The sequence below is a fragment of the Thamnophis sirtalis genome, unplaced genomic scaffold (assembly GCF_051295495.1).
Source record: "Thamnophis sirtalis isolate CommonGarterSnake01/CBP01778 unplaced genomic scaffold, rThaSir2_p1.2 scaffold_7, whole genome shotgun sequence".
In the NCBI taxonomy this organism is placed as follows: Eukaryota; Metazoa; Chordata; class Lepidosauria; order Squamata; family Natricidae; genus Thamnophis; species Thamnophis sirtalis.
Genome location: NW_028261387.1, coordinates 48,494,755 through 48,510,986, shown reverse-complemented (window position 1 = coordinate 48,510,986; position 16,232 = coordinate 48,494,755). Strand labels below are relative to the sequence as shown.

General features: G+C 38.8%; 1 long non-coding RNA gene across 1 annotated transcript; it reads right to left on the bottom strand.

Moving 5' to 3' along the window:
- Positions 1-7,618: 7,618 nt before the first annotated feature.
- LOC148044646 (uncharacterized) lies at positions 7,619-9,415 on the bottom strand. The gene is made up of 3 exons (XR_015697397.1): positions 8,492-9,415; positions 8,195-8,397; positions 7,619-8,097 (listed from the first exon to the last, which is right to left on the bottom strand). It is a non-coding gene; the product is annotated as an uncharacterized LOC148044646 (long non-coding RNA).
- Between the last annotated feature and the right edge of the window lie 6,817 nt (positions 9,416-16,232).

The following is a 16,232-nucleotide window of genomic DNA, read 5'->3' as shown; positions in this document are numbered from 1 at the left end:
AAGTGGTCTGGTTGCTGAAAGTGTAAATGGGGGATGTTTCGAACTACCATAATTTTTGGCGTATAAAATGCACCAGAGTGTAAGATTTTGAAGAGGCAAATTAAAAAAAAAGTTTTTGCACTCTGCAGACCTCCCAAAAACGGCCCATTTTTCATGAAAACGGGCTCGTTTTTGTCAAAAAAAAGGGCATGCATAGCCTTTAGGAAGCTTATAGAATGCTCCTGGGGAGTTGGGGGGGGGCAAAAACAAGCAAAACACAGCCCATTTTTCGCTCATTTTTGCCCCCCCTCCCAGCTCCCAGGATCACTCTAGAAGCCTCCTAAAGGCTATGCATGGCCATTTTTGTAAAGGGGGGTGGGGATTAGGGAGGCCAAAAATGCTGTATTCAGTGTATAAGATGCACCCAGATTTTCACCCACTTTTTTGAGGGAAAAAGGTGTGTCTTATACTCCAAAAAATATGGTAAATTCTTTTTATAGCACTTCTGAATAAGAGATTGCTGCTTGCTAGTTCACTGATAAATTACTCTGGGATCAGTTAGGCCTTCTACAGAAGAGGCCATATTATTGATTTATCCAAGAATGAGTGACTTCTCCTGATGAAGAGAGGAGGATACAATTTCCTGCACCTACCCTATCAACCAGGTACTTTATTATCTTAATATTCAAGATCCAGCCATACATGTGGTAGGTTAGGTAGGTGTAAGTATCTTGTCTCCATTCTTAGGCTTCTGAAATGAATCCCTAAAAACATGACCGTATAATGCTCCAGAACTTCAGCATTATTACAATGTATCAAGTCCCACATTGTTTGACTTTTGAAGTTCTTTGCAAATTCTTTGTAGCAAATTATTGTAATATCAGGATCACTGCTGAGAAGCCCCTTCACCATGTGAAATAATTCTGCTAGGCAGCACCTTGAAGATGCAAACAGAAAGACATAATTTTTTGATCTGCCTTACTGCCAAATAGTAGACACAACACAATATTTTCACATGTATACATTTGAATTTGTAATTAGGCTTGTGTCCCCTGTATTCAGGTTTTGTTTGGCACCTGAAAATGTTGCTAAATCTAGAGAGCATTTTGAGATCCATAAAACCAAAGAGAATGCCTAGGAATAATTGTATTGCCATCTCACTACACCATAATGCAATTCCATAGGCATTTAGAAATCCCTCAGCAGCAGACTACCCTGAATGTTACTGTGTCTCTATGGAGAGGGTCAGCAAGTACTAATTTATGAGAATGTGATTGTGACAATAGAGTAAATGACCTCTGCAAATTTTAACTCCTTTCTCTATACTCAGTAACAACATGCCCGAAACATGAACTTCTGTTATAACAATAGATCTCAGCTAATAAACTCTAAGTGTTGACATTTTATTCTCCGTTACTCCTATGGCAAAGAAAACATTGTGGTACGTGCAACAATTAGTTTAATTAGATTTATATCCTAATAGATGTTTCTATATCCAATTTCATTTGTAGAGAGTCACGTAGTTAAAAAAAAACCCATGATATTACTTGGATGTTTTCAAAAGATGATTAGAGAAGTATCGTATTAAAAATTATCCTGAGTGTAGGAAAGAACTTATTCCATCTCAATTTAGTTATTTTTGTGAAGATCAAATATTATTCAAAACATAGAGAATTAAAAATGTAGATGAAATCTCTTGTATTGCTAACAAATTTCTAGTCTTATGAACAGAATACTTCATGATGAACAAGCTATTTTGGGACTGTATGTCTGTGGAGATTGTCAGTCATCCAGGTCATAATTTCAAAGGTGCTTTTTCAAAAGGCAATTAGACTGCGATTTTCTTCCTCAAGGAAAAAGCAATCCACTTGTCATTTGAAAAAGCACCTAACTTGTGTCTGATTCGATCTAGTTTTACTGTTACTGTTAACCGGATCACCTAACCTTTTGGAGGCATATGTAAGGGCTTTAATATCATCATTCATATGGTGCTTTAGCTTTCGTTTGGTAGGAAAAGGGAGGGAGTAATATTTGACTTTCGTAAGAGAACACATTGGAGCTAGATACATCAAAATGACGCTTGTTGGAAAGTTATTTGCTGTGGTTATTTGCATACATCATTCATAAAGGGAAACTTATAACAATATAGAGGGATAGTATATTGTACTTAGCTGCCACCCATCACAACTTCTGGCACATGTACAAACTGCTATAAACATCTTTTATGAGAGCATATGGGAAATGGGAGACGAAGTGATAGTAAATTTGAGGCGTCGCTAATCTTGCTTTTACTATTTAATCCAGGAAGCCAAGATGAGGATAACATTTATTGGGATTTGCCTTTTCTTCAACCTGGCAAAATTCCATGTGGAGCATTATTTATCTTTATCCATTATAGAGCCAGGTGGAATCGGTGGAATTTCAAGCTTGCATAATGAAATGTGGTAAATAAGATAATGTGGCAATTTTCGGTCAATTTTAACAATGTCAAATTGTTCCTGCTAGACTTGCTACCTTTTCTGCATTGCAGAGATTACCAATGTATACATTTTTACTTGAAAATAAGATCCAGTGAATGCAGTGCAATATATTTCCATATAATCCAATGGGAAAGCCCTCCCCACCCAAACTGGTAGAGGAGGCATGCTGCAGATCCCATCAATCAAGGAATTTTGCAGGCAGGGTTCAGGAGAAGAGCTTTCTTTGCCGTGACTCCTGTCCTTTGGAACATCTCATCTCCTAGGGTGAGATCTGCACCCAGCCTCTTGACCTTCTGTAAGAGCCTGAAAACCAGGCTTGTCCCTCAACAGGGAATGCCACGCTGGAGGTGGTTGAATCCCACCTCACTCTCTGCACTTCCCTCTCTCTCCATGTTTTTAGCTTAATTTATAATTTTATTGCTATATATATTGTATTGTTTTTTGCTTTTAATTTTATAAGCTTCCCAGAGTCGCCTTGTAGCGAGATTGGTGGCAAATAAATTTAGTAAATAAATAAATATATACATACATAAAACTGATTTGTATGCTTCATCAAGTATCTAACATACAATAGAAACATCTATTTCTTTTTTCTTTTTCACTTTGATTTAGCATGTTTTGAGAAAGAAAATATTTCTCTTCAATTAATGTGTGTCTGTGTATGTGCATGGACACACACACACACACACACACTGATGGAAACTGGATACTGCATGCACCAACTTCTAGTCTCAAATGGATTGCAGGTAGTTCTTGATTTACAACCATTCATTTAATGGCTATTCAAAGTTACAATGGCACTGATAAAAGTGATTTACAACCTATCTTTGTGCTTACAACCAGTGGTGGGATTCAAATCATTTAACAACCGGTTTTCTGCCTTAATGATTTCTTCCAACAACCAGTTCACCAAACTGAAAGTTAACAACCGGTTCTCCTGAAGTGGTGCGACATACCTGAATCCCACCACTGCTTACGACCATTGCAGCATCCTCACAATCACTTGATTCAAATTCAGGTGCTTGACAACTAGCATGATTTATGATAGTTGCAGTGCCCCATGGTCACATGCCCACTATTTGCACCCTTCCCAGTCAGCTTCCAATAAACAAAGTCAATGGAGGAAGCTGGGTTTGCTTAAAAACTGCAGTATTCTTAACAATCATGGCAAAAATGGTTGTCAAATTGGGTGTGACTCATTTAACTGCCTTGTTTAGCAACAGAAATTCGGGTGCCAATTGTAGTTGTAAAATAAAGGACTACTTGTAATCATTAAAATGTGGAAATAATTTAATCCATTCCTAGAAATGTTGGAAGTTTGCAAATAAGCATTAAGAATACCTATCTTGGCTAAGTCATATTGCTTGCATATTAAATTGTTGATTATCAGCAGTAATAAAGATAAAGGACTTGAACCAAACCTGTTTCAGTCTCTATTGAAGGAATTGTGTCTCTTTTTTATGGTGGCAACAACAGAATTGGACCTATACACCATACGGAATTAATCACTTGCTTTATATACTTCCCATATTGGTTATCTCAAGTTAATATTTTCCGGTCTAGATCAGTGTTTCTTAATCTCAACAACTTTAAGATGCATGCATTTCAATTTCCAGAACTCATGCTGGCTGGAAAATTCTGGGAGTTAAAATCATACACCCTAAATTGCTGACATTGAGAAGCACTGTTTTAGGTAGCCTGTATAGTATATAATGAAATGAGAGGACATACATGGGCATTTAAATGAAAGCATACAGTAATCAACAGGAGTCTTTGAGGAACCAATGGGATAGTTGTACAGGCTTTACACAAGGAAGGGCACCATCCAAAGTCTGATTCTGCATTTGAAATCAGATTAATTTATACTTTTCACCCAAGACAATAAAGTTAATCAGTCAAACCTAAATTTCAAGAATCATTTTAGCATGATCCTTGCTTTATGAAACAATATTTAGAAAATCAAAGTTCTGTCTATGTTCAAAAATACATTTCCCAGCTACTTATACATAAAGCAGAAAACATATGCCTCCCTACTCTTACTGTTTTAAGCAACTTGAAGTCCCATCCTGAAGTCCTGTCTGAAGTTGCAATATTTCCTTTCAATGCAGGTCATGCCAAAAACTGTTTCCTTTTTGTCTCTATCTTCCAGTAATAACTAATGGGGGATAATGCAAATGAAATTTACTTGTAATTACATATTACAGGGCCTGGAATGCTACCTTGGCCCAATGCAATCAAATGGCAGCTAGATCAACTATTGCTTACTTTAATGTGTTAAAACTATGATTAGCCTTATAAGCCTGAGTAGTTCTGAGGCAAGTGAGTATCTGCTCAGAGTATGCTCAACAGTTGAATTTCTTTCTAGCCGTGCCAGTTTGGAAACACAATCAGACTTTGTGTCTAGATTGCTGCAATAGTTCTGCAAACTTTGATTAACAGTTACTGTTCAATAGTTTATCAAAAATCTTTACAGGAAATAAAAAAAGGATATGTGGCATGTACAAATTGCAATGGTATGGAAGTTAAGCATAATCAAACACTAATTTCTGCTAGTCATAAAGCACTAAATTTATAAATATCTGCTTAAAAAGCTTTGTCTATCTTCATAATGGTTTATTTTCTCCTTCAGATCAGTGCATTTTGTGTGCAGTTAGAAAGGCCACCATCTCAAGCAGAATTTTCTTAAGGCCTATTAATAAAGTTGCCAATTACACTCATGCTTTGGGAACCAAGCTGTCTAAGTTCACACAATAGTTAAAGGCCACCACGCCTCCTTTAACTCTTCTCAGGAATATACACTTATTTACACAGCATTATGTCTAGATCTTATTTTCACCATTTATTAGTAAAGAAGTGGTTCTTCTCATGAAGTGAATAATTGAACTAGTGTTGATTATTCACATGAAAGTAATCCTCACGGAAATGGCAAGTGTTTCGTATAATTTCGTGCAATCCAAACCTCCATCTGTGAAGGAGTTTATGAAATTATGGAACTTTTTTCATGCATGGTTCTACATACATGCTCTATATCCCAATAGACCTGGCTCAAAAATATTGATTCCCAAGAGTAATAGTGAAGGCTAAAATACTCAGATGGAACGTGCTGGAGATAAAACTAGTACAAGGTCACTGGAAGCAAATTGTGAAGCCTGTCCCACATGTCTCCTAAACAAAATTATTGCTTACATGTGTAGCTGGGGAATGGGGGGGTGGGGTTATCGCTACTGCTGAAATTATTTTCAAAGTAGTACTTGTGGCTTTCTGCATTACATGAGAATGTTCTTTTGATGTTTGACGCAAAATGCCTTCACCAGTCATAAATAGAGCTAAGATAAATGGATCCACATTCTTTGGGGGGGAAAAGGAAGCAGGGAAAAAAAATTCAAAGTTGAGCACAAGATTTATACAGATTCTGACCTAGCAAAATGTATGTCTATAAATTACATGCTTGAATGTTGGTGCATAAAGGGAAATATTGGGAAATTACAGCCACCCATGTACGTAAGCAGAATGTGAATGAACAGTTTTAAATTAAACACATTTCAGATATTTCCTGTAAGAAATACTATATACAAATAAAGGCCAAGCAATGCCCATATGTTGTGAGTCACAGAGATGCAATCTAATACCAGGAAATTCCACCTCTTTCTGAAAAGATTCAAAGGTGATATATGTGCACAGATTACATAATACTGAATAATCCTCAATGGTGTTAATACAGGTTACACGGTTATTATTCTTGTGGTTGATAATGAGGTTAGTTGAATCACAGGGTAATTGCTTCAGTCAAACTAGTTCCTTTTTTGTACTCTCCTAACAAGTTCCCGCATTAACTTTTAGATGCAGACAAGAAATCAATGTCACATAAAAATATTATCTTGGCTCAAACCACCATCACAGCAAAAGCTTCTCCTAATTTTGACCTGGAAGATGTAGCTGCCTAGAGTTTCCTTTGGTGACATGGATAATATGTAAGTTTAATAAATAAATAAAGAATATCTAAAGTATCCTTTCTTGTTTCTTCTGCTTTTGATCTCTCAGCCAATAAAAGTGAGCGCTGTTTCTTTAAGGCAGGACATCCTACATGTCCCAGAAATTCTGGGATGCTTGCCTATGGTTTATTGGTTCCTCCTCAAGTTGCTGGTATACTTTTCAGTGCCAAATTATCATTTATATCTAAAACAATTATGGTCTTTTAATATTGTTTCAATATATAATGCTCCGTTTAGGATTGTGTATGTATGTGGATTTTAACTTTTTGTTTTAAAATTCCAGATATCCTAAAACCCACTCATTTTGGGTCATGGACCTACCAACTCTGCCCCTGAAACTCAGAGATTAAAAAAAAAAGGTATGGCTCTTAACCAGTAGGAATTCACCCACCTTTGCTCTAAGGACGTCAAGTGAGCACTGGACAGAGATATAGGATCTGGGAAGGTAGTGATTTGGTATAACATAATTGGGTTACTCTGCTTAATGCAGTCATTAATAAAGGCATCCTAGAAGCCTGTGTTTATTTTGTGTAGTAGAATTCTTCCATCATACCCTATCTTAAATTTCCACATTTAAAAGCACACCTCTATTTCCATTAATAAGCTGTGATAAAGTTATCTTTGCTTAGACAGGGTAGATCTGGACTAGCTTTGATTTATGCAACATGCTGCTGCTTCTAACCTTTTACTTATTGGCTCCAGTTAAGAATACTAGGGACTATATCTAAACCTCCTGTATATGGTTGAACCAGTTCTTTGTGATAAAAATGGCCAGAGTTTTGCAATTTAAAAGTTTACGTCATGAAGCGTGCATGTATAATTATTCTTCCATTTTCTTTGGCTTTCTGGTCCTCTACCCAGTGTCCTCTAGCTAGATTGGATATCAACTCCCATGTTTCTAGTCAATATTGTTATCGTTAGTCATTAGCTATGTTGGCTAGAGATAGAAGGAATGTGTTCAACAGAACAGGAAGGCATCAGATTTGGAGTGTTTATTGCCTATAGTGAGGTTGGCCTTTAAGAACTGAGAACTATGAGATATAAACATCTTTCCATTGTAGAGGACATAAATATATGTCTTGAGCGTAAGATGGACATACTGAGAATGAAAAGAAAAAAACAGTATAAGAATAGTCTATTTATTTTGGCTTTTGTGTAATCTGAGGTGGAGGATAAACATGAAATTGCCACAATGAGTTAGATCACAGGATGTTGTGGAGCGGAGCTGGGGTGATGGCTCATGTGCCCTCAGAAAGGGCTCTGCATGCCACTTGTGGCCCACATGCCATAGGTGCGCCATCACAGCTCTGGAGGCTATGAAGGTCTGGGTGAATAAACACAAATTGGAGCTTAATTCCAGATGTCTTCTGCCACCATTGTTCTAGACATCTTTTCAGTCTCATTTATTGGAGTTCCTTAAACCGAAGAGCACTGTGTGATCAGCAGCAGCAGCAGCAGAGAAGAAGCTGTTTGGAAGCAAACCAGTGGTGGGTTTCAAAAAATTTTGGAACCTCTTCTGTAGGTGTGGCCTGCTTTGTGGGAGTGGCTTGCCGGCCATGTGACCGGGAAGGAGTAGCTTGGCAGTCATGTGCCCAGATGGGAGTGGCCAAGACAATGTCACTGAGTTCTTTGCCCCAATGGATGATCTACAAAAAGATATAAAAAGGAAATTTATTATTTTGTGTACTTACTACTTAAATAAGATTAAAATAAGTACACAAAACAATAAAAAGAGCTACTTACAGAAGGAAGATGACTGTCCTTGCCAGTCTTCAATATCACTGATTCCAATGAATGGCCTGCACAAAGAAGAGACACAGAAATGAACTCTTTCATTGCATGCACTGCATTAGGATGAAACCAGCACACAAAATAATAGAAAAGGAAGATTACTGTCCTTTTGTGTGTTGAAGTCACCCATTGACCACCTTGCTCCAATGAATGGCCTGCACAAAGAGATACAGAAAGGAAGACTTTAATTGCTTGCACTACTATATTAAGGATGAAACCAGCACACAAAGCAATAAAACAGCTACTTACATAGGAAAGATGACTGTCCTAGCGGTCATACTCTGTTGCCTCTTCATCCTGTTAGATAATGCTAACTGCAAAAGAAATAAAACAATATTGGACTCGATTGTGGTTGTAAGCTGAGGACTACACTACAGTTAACAAAAGGGACCTCTGTTTTCATCCAACAATGTACAGTCTTTTCAGGAAGGATGTCCCCCAACAAACAGGAAAGATATAGTTTTTCATCTAAGAAGTTAGATCAAGAATGAATGTCATATGTAGATTCACAGAGCAATACAGATTTCTTTTTCTGAAATTTATTCCTCAGTTCAAAAAACAGGAATATATGAATTAGATTCAGTACTTAGGACAGACCAAGTAGCTATTCAAGAGTTAGTTGTGTCACAGTTAGAAGCAATGGTAAAGCAAGATATGGATTTAAAACCAGTAATATTTGGTTGGGCATTTCAAAGAGAATACAATACATATTTAATTTTACACATGTTAACAGTTGCTGGAATTATGTTTGCACAACAGTGGAAAAACAAAGATATGAAAATGAATAAATATTAGAATGTGCAGGAATGAATAAATTGACAATTAAAATCAAGAAGGCTTTGAATACTTTTTCACGTGAGATTTGTTTTATCAATTGCTAACTAACAGAAACAGAAATTAGAAATCTAAAAATATGAAGCATACACCAATTATGTAAGGAAAGGTCACTAAAATGTATAAGGAAATATTATTAGTACTTGATCATTATTAATGTGTAGATAACTGTGGGACATTACACACTATACACACAAACTATGACAGTGGCAGGAAAACACCAAAAAATAACAATTCCACCCCCCAAGACTGCAGACGAAACCAGTTTTTTTTCCCTAACCCTAAGGACAGGAAAGACAAAGCTACTGGAATAAAAACCATCAAGGCATTGTGGGAAGGACAGTGCCAGGAAGCTCACAGAAACTGCAACCACCTCACAATTACCTAAACAACTAGGTTTCACACAGAAACACACAAAATCTGGCAAAGCTGCCTTGCACCAACCTGGCCTGCCCATAGAAAAGCAGCCACTTTGAGACACATAAACCATGCACCAACCTGCACACTTAAAAGCAACATATTGCATCACAAATAAAATAGTTGCAAAAAAGAAATAACATTTCTTGTAATAAACATATTCTATAAACAATAAATAAATAAAAATTCCCTAAAAATAATTAAAAAATATTCTATAAGTAATAAAAAAATCCTTAAAAACCATTAAAAATATTATATACACAATAAATTACAATGAAACCATTTAAAAATATTCTATACACAATAAATTACAATAAAACCATTTAAAAATACTCTATACACAATACTTTTAAATGTATTGAGTACAGAATATTTTTAAATGGTTTATTTTAATTTATTGTTGATAGAATATTTTTTTTAAATAGTCTAACATAATTTAAAAAAAGATTCTACCAATAATAATTTAAAATGAAACCATTTCAAACTATTCCACACACAATAATTTAAAATAAAACCAGTTAAAAGTATTCTACACACAATAAATTGAAATAAACCATTTTTAAAAATTCTATACTCAATACTTTTAAATAAAACGATTTTAAAAAATTCTATACACAATACATTTAAAAGTATTGAGTATAGAATTTTTTTTAATGGTTTATTTTAATTTATTGTTAAATAGTCTAATTTAAAAAAAGAATATACACACAATAAATTGAAATAAACCATTAAAAATTCTATACAATACTTTTAAATAAAATGATTTTAAAAAATTCTATACACAATAAATAAAATATTCTTTAAAAAAACATTAAAAGCATAAAAGAAAAAAAAACAGGTCACTTACCAGCAGGCAGAATCAGCAGCTCTCCGATGCAATGGATGCAGCAGGGAGCAGGCAGGCGACGAGGCAGCAGATAAGCTGGACTGAAGGGACAAGGGACAACCAGGTCAGCTAGGCCCACCACCTGGCAGGCTTAGCCAGCCTGGGAGGCTGGAGATTGGGGGTGGGGTAGCAGGAAACCCCATTTCAGCCATGTGGCATACACCATGGTGCTTGTGGCTTTTGCGAGGCAAGGCCTGGCATAAGCTAGCCTCCCGCCACCACCACCGCTGCCCACCCCCTTTTGGCCCTGTGGCGTATGCCAGCTTGAGGCTTTTGTGAGGCAAGCCTGAAGACATTCCCTCACGAAAGCCATGAGCTGGCGTAAACTAGCCTCCCTTTGCCACCGCCACCGCCCACCCCCTTTCGGCCACGCGGCGTGTGCCAGCTCGCGGCTTTCACGAGGCAAGGCCTGAAGGCCTTCCCTTGTGAAAGCCACGAGCTGGCATAAGCTAGCCTCCTGCCTCTGCCCCCGCCTCCCCTCATGCTTAGTTGCTTACCTGAGGGAAGCAGCAAGCTGCTGGAAGGTGAAGCGAAGCGAAACAAAATGAAGGGAGGACCTGATCAGCAAGCACTTTTAAACGGATGTTAGAGACAGGCAGGTCAACTCCAGCCCGCTCATTGATTGGCTGGACTCCAACCAATCAGTGAGTGGCGGGCTGGACTAGTTTAGCGGGGGAGCAAGCAAGCTGCGACAGAATGGGCAGGGTGAGCGAGTGACAGGGCCGGGGCAGGCATTCAGGAACTTACTTCCAAGTCCACCAGTGGGACCTCTTCTACCCGGTTCGGTAGATTTGATGAACCGGTTCTACCCAACCAGTGCGAACCGGTAGGAACCCACCTCTGAAACAAACTTTCCCACACCTGGTCTCCTTTAATTCAAAAGGGTGACCAGATATATGGTGGGACTAATATAGAATTAAATCTATATTTATATTTAGATCCATAATTATGATTTAACCACACAAAATCAAGAATAAAAACTTTGTGTCTTGCATTCTCTTTTTGGTACAATGTGAATAGAGACCATATTTAATGACAAAGAATGAAAATAAAAATAAAAGAACTGAGGACAGAGATAAGTTTATATTGGTGTGGACAAATGCTGTACCAAAGAAAGTCAATAATCTAAATAAGATGCAATTAACTTCAACGCGACAGCCAGTGGATTAAAGGGACGAGATAACTGGCACACTAGTGTAAACTGAGAGAGAAAAATAATAATAAAATGTAACATTTAAGTTCTTAGCCAGCTGCAAAGACTAAAATATTATATTGGGTTGGTTTTTATTATACAATTTTTGTTGTACACTAAACTAACAAGTTCACAAATTAACTTTTTTTATATTTTGCTGGAAAGGACAACTCAGAATGAATGGGCAGATGGAAGTGGGCTAATTTAATTTAACAACCTTAGACTTGTAAGCAGGCAGGTGAGATTCACATAGATAGAAGTCATGTTTAACTATTTGTGAAGCTACATGCATGATCAATAGATGAGCTATTAGTATAGACAGGATAAGCGGGGGAACCAATTGCAATGCATGAAGAAAAGTTGTTTTGTGGTAAATATAACTGGAAGAAGGGACGTGGTGTCTCAGTGGCTAAGACGCTGAGCTTGTCAATCAGAAAGGTCAGCAGTTTGACAGTTTGAATCCCTAGCACCACGTAATGGAGTGAACTCCCGTTACTTGACTCAGTTTCTACCAACCTAGCAGTTTGAAAGCATGTAAAAAATGCAAGTAGAAAAATAGGGCCCACCTTGGTGGGAAGCAGGGGTAGATCCAGCTTCTGTTACTTACGGTTTGCTCAGGGGCGCACTTTATGCGCACGCTTGATGCACGTGTGCTTGATGCAAATACAAAAATTGCTTGCGCACATGCCCAGAAGCAAAAAAAGATGACGGCAGCTACGGACGACCAAACTGGTCCAAACTTGTAGGAACCCACCTCTGGTGGGAAGATAACAGCGTTCCACGTGCCTTTGGCATCATGCCAGTCACATGACCCGGAGATGTCTTTGGACAGCGCTGGCTTTTCGGCTTTGAAACGGAGATGAGCACCACCCTCTAGAGTTGGGAACGACTAACACATATGTGCAAGGGGAACCTTTACCTTTACCTATAACTGGAAGAATAATCTGTTTCTTTCAAACACAGAGTTAATGAAAATTTTCCTGACTTTAGCGTGCTGAAGCCTGCTGGTGTATTATGTCCTGCCATAGGTCTTAAAAGCCTGTCTAAGATTAAAAAAGCATTTCTCAAAATGAGAAAAGAAAAAAGCCACCCGCAAATTAGAAAAATGGTTCTACTGGATAAGATAACATTGATGAATTTTAAAAGGCTCCTTTAAGTTATTGATAACACGGGAATGTACATACACTGCTTGTGCCACTGATGGTGAAACTCTAATGTGTAGGCATCCTTTATGTTTAGTAGCAAAACAGTGTTTTGATTGTGTGCTTATCAATGTGGTGGGTTTTCATTGCGAAGATTACTAGTGAAGAAAGTGAGGACCTTTTCCCCTAAATCAACCATTACCTGACCTATTGATGGGAAAGGAGTGTTTCTGTTCTAAATATTGGTCTCCTAAGTCCTGCTTTAATGTTCCAAGACAAACAATGGCCATTTCCTCTATGATAAACAAGCAGCCTTTAATTAGTGGCATACTGGCATTTTCCATGGAAGTCAGAGATCTGCCTCATGGCTGTAAAAGATACATCTCTGCTTGATGTTTGGAAGATAAGTATAAATGCAAAAAAGTGCATGATGATATAGTTATGGATTAGTTTTTCAAGGGTGCCTGGGAAGGTGTCCAACAAAAGGGTACAAAAACTGTCAAATGCAGGGCATCTTTTAACCAGGCAGGAGCACGATTTCTACTGTTCAACAGGCATTGAGAAATGTATGTGTGAAAAGATATTGCATAGTTTTTAATTTAGTGACTAAGATGTGATTGCATGAATATGGTGTAGATGATTCTCAACCTTCCCAAAGCCGCGACCCTTTAATACAGTTCCTCATGTTGTGGTGACCCCAACCATAAAATTATTTTCATTGCTACTTCATAACTGTAATTTTGCTACTGTTATGAATCGTAATATAAATATCTGATATGCAGGATGCAGGGACGTGCAGTCAGGGGAGGCAGGGGAGGTGGGTCATGAGGAAAAGAAAAGAAATTTTAAAATAATTAAAAAGGCTAAAGTAGTTGCTGCCAGACTCCAGAGTGACAGTGACTCTGAGTCTGCTTAGTGCTAACTGTAGGGGGAGGTGAGAGAACTATGGGCCTCCTTTGCATAAGGAATTTTTCGCCTTTTAACCCAGGCTCAGAGTTATGCAAGAGTTAAAAGGAGAAAAATTCCTTATGCAAAAGAGGCACGTGATTCTCCCGCCTCCTGATCTTGGGAGCAGCAAATCATGCCTTGGCAGCCTTGCCTAAGTAAGTTGCTTTTTTATTTAATTTTTTACATTTTCATCATGGCAGGCTGACAAGAGGAGAGTTGAAATCCACAGCTGGAAAAGGTATGTGGATCGGACAGAGGGAGGGGGGGGATTCAAAATGATAATTTAATTTGGAATTTTTTGTGAGGAATTTGTCTATGTGCATGTGTTTCTTTCGGGGGGCGAGGCGGTGGAGCACGGCAGCGGCAAGGACGTTCTTGTCGCTGTGTCCAACAGGCCAGGCGTCTCGCATTTATGTCCGCCATAAACACGAGACACCTGGCCTGTTGGACACAGCGGTGGGGGGGGGAGGAATGTGCTGGATGAGCTGGCTGGGTGGGGAGGGGGGAATCATGGCCGCTCAGGCCCCAGCAGCAGGGCTTTAAAGTGGCGGCAGGCACCGGCTGCAGGACTTTAAAGTCCCAGCGCCGCATCTGCCATAGAGCGGGTCCCGGTTCCACTCTATGGCGGACAGTGCCGGGACTGTAAAGCCCTGCCGCCCGGGCCCTGCCACGGCAACAGGGCTTTAAAGTGGTGGCAGGCACCGGCAGCAGGACTTTAAAGTCCCGGCGCCGCGTCGGCCATAGAGCGGTCCTGGTCCCACTCTATGGTGGATGTGGCGCCGGGGCATCGGCGGGGCTTTCACCCTTGCCTCACCAGCCATGAAGCTCACCGCACGTCACTGGCAGAATGTATTTTCATTATTACAAATTGAACATAATTAAAGCATAGTGATTAAGCACAAAAATAATATGTAATTATATATTGTGAAATGGTTTGCTAATGAAAAAAATATACATAATATAATATAACCTCTAACCTTGTTACAAAAAGTCCATGAAACATTTCAGTTGGTAACAAAATAAAAATAAAATGGAGAGGAAAGACAGTAAAAAAAAAATTTGTCAAAGAGAAATACAGTACTAGGTTGGATATCCCCTCCTATTTTTCATCTTGTCCTACTGGTTCTTTATGGTTTATCAATTGTTGTTTGTAACTAATGATTGTAACTATTATTATGACCTATGACCTATTACTTGCTGTTTATCTGTACATTATGATTTGGTGCAGTGGAGACAAATTCCTTGTGTGTCTTATCACACTTCACCAATAAACATTTCTATTTCATTCTATTCCAATTTCATTCTATTCTATTCTATTCTATTCTATTCTATTCTATTCTATTCTATTCTATTCTATTCCTATTTCATTCCTATTCCCATTCTATTTTCCTATTCTCATTCCCATTCCATTCCATTTTTCTATTCCATTCCATTCTATTCTAAGCATGGAAGCTTAAAACTTAAAACTAAAAAGGTTTAGTGCTTTATTTTTTTTCAAAGTGGCTGCTGAAGATGTTTTGTGATGGCTATCTTTTTTCTCCTCTGCCCCTAAACTCCTGGAATCCTCTCATTCATTCATAGATATCGCGGGAAGGAAATGAAGGCAGGTCTCCTTGTGAATGGACAGAAGTTTTTACAGAAAAGGGAAAATCTGAACGTCTGGAGCCAGCTGCTGCAGAGCGCCCGTGTGAAGCTCTGAGTCTCCGAGGAGGAGGAGGCTGCAGACTGAAGGGACATCGTCGCCATCCTTCCCACCTTGGTTCTTGGCTCCTTTTTCCCAGCGTCCCCTCCCCTTGCCGCTGGGAGACCGAGCCGAGCCCAGCCACCTCTCAAGGTGCTCCATTCTCCCCACTTCACTCGTCAAGCGCAGCTGTCCAATCCGCCCACCAGTGCTTCTTGTGTCACAATTGGCTGGGCGCTGGCTGTCTTTGCACTGCTGCTCCTGTCAGGTAGCCCCTCCCTTTCACAAAGCAGCAGCCCCCGCCACCATCGCTGCCATTCCCCTGGCCCCAAACACTGGCACGCAGGTTTCTCAGTTCCCAAGACCATCAAAAATATGTCTTGGGGTTCAACCCCCAAAGGGGTCGTGACCCACAGGTTGAGAACCGCTGGTGTAGAAGGTTGGCTGTGTAAATTTTGTGTCAAGATAGTGGACTTTCAGCAACACAAATTCAGGTAGTTATCCAAAACTCATGAGAGTTAAGGTTGAGATTGGCATCAGTTTCTCTTATGGGAACCTCCTACATTCATTGCCACCCTTAACCTGCCAGTGCCAAATATGTGCTCTCCCCAAATTAGGTGACCTTTATAATTAATTCAACTTTTCCCAGCAATATTACATTGTTATAAGAGTTCTCCCTCTATTACAGAGGCTGAATTGTGGCCTTTGGCCTTTCAGATGCTATCCTTCTCTGCACTAAAAGAAATAAAATGACAGTGAGCTTACTTAACTGGAAAAAAACTGAATACAGTATTCTGTTTAGGAAATAGAAGCTTTGCAACTTGCATGTCAGTTGTATAAGCAAACCATTGAATGTTTGCATTTGGACAAATCCTTTGTTTTTTTTTCTT